The sequence below is a fragment of the Eubalaena glacialis genome, chromosome 1 (genome assembly GCF_028564815.1).
Source record: "Eubalaena glacialis isolate mEubGla1 chromosome 1, mEubGla1.1.hap2.+ XY, whole genome shotgun sequence".
In the NCBI taxonomy this organism is placed as follows: Eukaryota; Metazoa; Chordata; class Mammalia; order Artiodactyla; family Balaenidae; genus Eubalaena; species Eubalaena glacialis.
In genome coordinates, this window is record NC_083716.1 from 63,999,551 (window position 1) to 64,005,777 (window position 6,227).

A 6,227-nucleotide genomic window follows, 5' to 3' on the forward strand; every position below is an offset into this window, starting at 1 on the left:
GTTTTGCTTTTGTTTCCATTGCCTTGGGAGGCCGACCTTAGAAAACATTTCTAGGATTTGTGCTAGAGCATGTTTTACCTAAGGTTCTCTTCTAGGAGTTTGGTGGTGTCATGTCTTGCATTTAAGTTGTTAAGCCATTTTGAGTGTGTGTTTGTGTGTGGAATGAGGCAGTGTTTCAACTTCATTGATTTACATGCAGCTGTCCAGCTTTCCCAATATCACTTGCTGAAGGGACTGTCTTTTCTCCATTGTATATTTTTGCCTCCTTTGTCAAAGACTAATCGACCGTAGGTGTGTGAGTTTATCTCTGGGCTCTCTATATTTTGTTCCCTTGATCCATATGGCTGTGTTTGTGCCAGTACTATGCTGTTTTGGTTACTGTAACTTTGTAGTGTTGTCTGAAGTCTGGGCGGGTTATGGCTGCAGCTTTGTTCTTTTTCCTCAGGATCGCTTTGGTAATTGTTGGTCTTTTATGGTTCCATGTACATTTTGGGATTATTTGTTCGAGTTCTGTGAGAAATGTCACGGGTAGTGTGGTAGGGATCGCATGAAATCTGTAGTTTGCTTTGGGTAGTATGGCCATTTAAACGATACTAGTTCTTCCACTCCAGGAGTATGGGATAGCTGTCCACTTCTTTGAATCATCTTCAGTGGCCTTTATCAGTGTGTTGCAGTTGTCAGCATATAACTCTCTCACCTCCTTGGTCAGGTTTATTCCTCTGTATTTTATTTTTCGATACAATTTTAAACGGGATTATTTTGTTTACTTTCCCTTTCTGATATTTCATTGTTAGTGTGAAGAAATGCAACAGATTTCCATATGATTTCCATATGATACAGATTTCTTGTATCGTGCTACCTTGCTGAATTTGTTTTATCAGTGCTCGTAGTTTTTGTGTGGGGTCTTTAGGGTTTTCTGTGTATAGTATCAGGTCATCTGCATACCAAGAGAATTGTACCTCTTTCCTTCCAATTTGGATACCTTTTAAATCTTTTTCTTGTCTGAGTGTTGTGGTGAGGACTTGCAATACCATGTTGAATAAAAGCAGTGAGAGTGGGCATCCTTGACTTGTTCCAGATTTTAGTGGGAAGGCTATCAGCTTGTCCTAATTGAGTATTGTGTTGGCTGTGGGTTGGCCATGAATAGCTTTTATTATGTTGAGATGTGTTCCCTCCATACCCGCTCCGGTAAGAGTTTTTATGATGAATGTATGTTGAATTTTATGAAATGCTTTTCCTGCATCAATGGCGATGATTGTGTGGTTTTTGTCTTTTCTTTGGTTGATGTGCTGTGTTGCGCTGATTGATTTGTGTATGTTGAACCTTCCTTGTGAGCCTGGGATGAATCCAACTTGATCGTGGTGTATGACCTATTTTTGTTTGTTTGTTTTTGGGTTTTTTTTTTGATTGAAGTATGGTTAATTTACAATGTTGTGTTAGTTTCTGGTGTACAGCCAGGTGATTCAGTTAAACATTTATGTATCTCCATTCCTCGTCATGCTTTTTCCATTATCGTTCCTTATAAGATATTGAATAGAGTTCCCTGTGCTATACAGTAGGACCTTGTTGTTTCTCTGTTTTATATATAGTAGTCTGTATCTGCTAATCCCAAACACCTAATTTATCCCTCCCCCTCCCTTTCCCCTGTGGGAACCATGAGTTTGTGTTCTATGTGTGTGAGTCTGTTTCTGGTTTGCAAATAAGTTCATCTGTGTCATATTTCAGATTCCACGTATAAGTGGTACCATATGATATTTGTCTTTCTCTGTGTGACGTCGTATGATCATCTCTTCTGCAAATGGCATAATTTCTTTCTTTTTTATGGCTGAGTAGTATTTCATTGTGCATATATAGATATACATACACACATATCTATTTATACATATGTCTATATATATAGCACATCTTCTTTATGAATTCGTCTGTTGATGGACATGTAGATAGCTTCCATGTCTTGGCTATTGTAAATAGTGCTTCCATGAACATCGGGGTGTATGTATCTTTTTGATTTAGAGTTTTCTCCAGCTATATGCCCAGGAGTGGTTTTGTTGGGTCATACGGTAACTCTATTTTTAGTTTTTTTAAATTAATTTTTATTGGAGTATAGTTTCTTTACAATGTTGTGTTAGTTTCTACTGGACAGCAAAATGAATCACTATACATATACATATATGTGTATACACACACACACACATATCTGTTTTGGATTTTGTTCCCCTTTAGGTCACCACAGTGCAATGAGTAGATTTTGCTGTGCTATACAGTAGGTTCTCATTAGTTATCTTTTATACGTAGTAGCAGTAGTGTATATATGTCAATCTCAATCTCCCGATTCATCCCACTCCCCCTTTCCCCCTTGGTATCCTTACGTTTGAACTCTACGTCTTTGTCTCTATTTCTGGTTTGCAAATACGATCATCTATACCATTTTCCTAGATTCCACATATATGCATCAATGTACCATATGTGTTTTTCTCTTTCTGCATTTCTTCAGTCTGTATGACAGTCTCTAGGTCCATCCACATCTCTACAAATGACCCAGTTTCATTCCTTTTATGGCTGAGTAATATTCCATTGTATATATGTACCACATCTTCTTTATCCATTCTTCTGTTCATGGACATTTAGGTTGCCACCATGTCCTGGCTATTGTAAATAGTGCTGCAGTGAACATTGGAGTCCATGTGTCTTTTTGAATTATGCTTTTCTCTGGGTGTGTGCCCAGTAGTGGGATTGCTGGGTCATATGGTAGTTCTATCTTTAGTTTTTTAAGGAACCCCCATACTGTTCTCCATAGTGGCTGTATCCATTTACATTCCCACCAATAGTGCAAGAGGCTTCCCTTTTCTCCACACCCTCTCCTCATTTCTTGTTTGTAGATTTTTTTGGTGACGGCCATTCTGACCAATGTGAGGTGATACCTCATTGTAGTTTTGATTTGCATTTTTCTCATAATTAATGATGTTGAGCATGTTTTCATGTGTTTGTTGCCCATCTGTATGTCGTCTTTGGAGAAATGTCTATTTAGGTCTTCTGCCCATTTTTGCATTGGGTTGTTTGTTTTTTTGATATTGAGCTGCATGAGCTGTTTTTATATTTTGGAGATTAATCCTTTGTCAGTTGCTTCATTTGCAAATGTTTTCTCCCATTCTGAGCATTGTCTTTTCATCTTCTTTATGGTTTCTTTCCTGTGCAAATGCTTTTAAGTTTAATTAGGTCCCATTTGTTTACTTTTGTTTTTATCTTCATTACTCTAGGAGGTGGGTCAAAAACGATCTTGCTGCGATTTATATCAAGGAGTGTTCTGCCTGTTTTTTCCTCTAAGAGTTTTATAGTGTCTGGCCTTACAGTTAGGTCTTTAATCCATTTTGAGTTTATATTTGTGTATGGTGTTAGGGAGTGTTCTAATTTCATTCTTTTACATGTAGCTATCCAGTTTTCCCAGAACCCTTATTGAAGAGGTTGTCCTTTCTCCATTGTATATTCTTGCCTCCTTTGTTGCAGATTAATTGTGAAAGTGAAAAATGCCATTGGTAATTTGATAAGGATTGCATATATATATCTCCCCATATCTCCTCCCTCTTGGGTCTCCCTCCCACCCTCCCTATCCCACCCCTCTAGGTAGACATAAAGCACCAAACTGATCTCCCTGTGCTATGCGTCTGCTTCCCACTAGCTATCTTTTTTATATTTGGTAGTGTATATAAGTCCATGCCGCTCTCTCACTTGTTGCAGTTTTCTGGTAGCATCTTTAGGATTCTCTATGTATGGTATCATGTCATCTGCAAACAGTGACAGCTTTTCTTCTTCTTTTCCAATTTGGATTCCTTTTATTTCTTTTTCTTCTCTGATTGTTGTGGCTAAAACTTCCAAAACTATGTTGAATAATAGCAGCGAGGGTGGCCATCCTTGTCTTGTTCCTGATCTTAGTGGAAATGAACTCAGTTTTTCACCATTGAGAATGATGTTGGCTGTGCGTTTGTCATATATGGCCTTTATTATGTTGAGGTAAGTTCCCTCTATGCCTACTTTCTGGAGGGTTTTTATCATAAATGGGTGTTGAATTTTGTCGAAAGCTTTATCTGCATCTGTTGAGATGATCATATGGTTTTTATCCTTCAACTTCTTAATATGGTTTATCACATTGATTGATTTGCCTATATTGAAGAATCCTTGCATTCCTGGGATAAACCCCACTTGATCATTGTGCATGATCCTTTTTTTCTTTTTATTTATTTATTTATTTATTTTTGGCTGTGTTGGGTCTTTGTTTCTGTGTGAGGGCTTTCTCTAGTTGCGGCAAGCGGGGGCCACTCTTCATCGCGGTGCGCGGGCCTCTCACTATCGCAGCCTCTCCTGTTGCGGAGCACAGGCTCCAGACACGCAGGCTCAGTAGTTGTGCCTCACGGGCCCAGTTGCTCCGTGGCATGTGGGATCTTCCCAGACCAGGGCTCGAACCCGTATCCCCTGCATTGGCAGGCGGATTCTCAACCACTGTGCCACCAGGGAAGCCCTGGTGCGTGATCCTTTTAATGTGCTGTTGGATTGTGTTTGTTAGTATTTTGTTGAGGATTTTTGCATCTGTGTTCATTGGTGATATTGGCCTGTAGTTTTCTTTTTTTGTGACATCTTTGTCTGGTTTTGGTATCAGGGTGATGGTGGCCTCGTAGAATGAGTTTGGGAGTGTTCCTCCCTCTGCTATATTTTGGAAGAGTTTGAGAAGGATAGGTGTTAACTCTTCTCTAAATGTTTGATAGAATTTGCCTGTGAAGCCATCTAGTCCTGGGCTTTTGTTTGTTGGAAGATTTTTTTTTTTTTGAATTTTCGAATTTTCTTTTTTTATACAGGTTCTTATTAGTCATCCATTTTATACACATCATTGTATACATGTCAGTCCCAATCTCCCAATTCATCACACCACCACCACCACCACCCACCACTGCTTTCCCCCCTTGGTGTCCATACGTTTGTTCTCTACATCTGTGTCTCACTTTCTGCCCTGCAAGCCGGTTCATCTGCACCATTTTTCTGGGTTCCACATACATGCGTTAATATGCGATATTTGTTTTTCTCTTTCTGACTTACTTCACTCTGTATGACAGTCTCTGGATTCATCCACGTCTCTACAAATGACCCGATTTCATTCCTTTTTATGGCTGAGTAATATTCCATTGTATATATGTACCACATCTTCTTTATCCATTCGTCTGTTGATGGGCATTTAGGTTGCTTCCATGACCTGGCTGTTGTAAATAGTGCTGCAATGAAGTTTGGGGTGCATGTTTCTTTTGAATTATGGTTTTCTCAGGGTATATGCCCAGTAGTGGGATTGCTGGGTCATATGGTAGTTCTATTTTTACTTTTTTAAGGAACCTCCATACTGTTCTCCATAGTGGCTGTATCAATTTACATTCCCACCAACAGTGCAAGAGGGTTCCCTTTTCTCAACACCCTCTCCAGCATTTGTTGTTTGTAGATTTTCTGATGATGCCCATTCTAACTGGTGTGAGGTGATACCTCACTGTAGTTTTGACTTGCATTTTTCTCATAATTAGTGATGTTGAGCAGCTTTTCATGTGCTTCTTGGCCATCTGTATGTCCTCTTTGGAGAAATGTCTGTTTAGGTCTTCTGCCCATTTTTGCATTGGATTGTTTGTTTTTTGTAATACTGAGCTGCATGACCTGTTAATATATTTTGGAGATTAATCCTTTGTCCATTGATACGTTTGCAAATATTTTGTCCCATTCTGAGGGTTGTCTTTTCGTCTTGTTTATAGTTTCCTTTGCTTTGCAAAAGCTTTTAAGTTTAATTAGGTCCCATTTGTTTATTTTTGTTTTTATTTCCATTACTTTAGGAGGTGGATCAAAAAAGATCTTGCTGTGATTTATGTCAAAGAGTGTTCTTCCTGTGTTTTCTCTAAGAGTTTTATAGTGTCCGGTCTTACATTTAGGTCTCTAATCCATTTTGAGTTTATTTTTGTGTTTGGTGTTAGGGAGTGTTCTAATTTCATTCTTTTACATGTAGCTGTCCAGTTTTCCCAGCACCACTTATTGAAGAGACTGTCTTTTCTCCATTGTATGTCCTTGCCTCCTTTGTCATAGATTAGTTGTGCATAGGTGCGTGGGTTTATCTCTGGGCTTTCTATCCTGTTCCATTGATTTATATTTCTGTTTTTGTGCCTGTACCATATTGTCTTGATTACTGTAGCTTTGTAGTATAGTCTGAA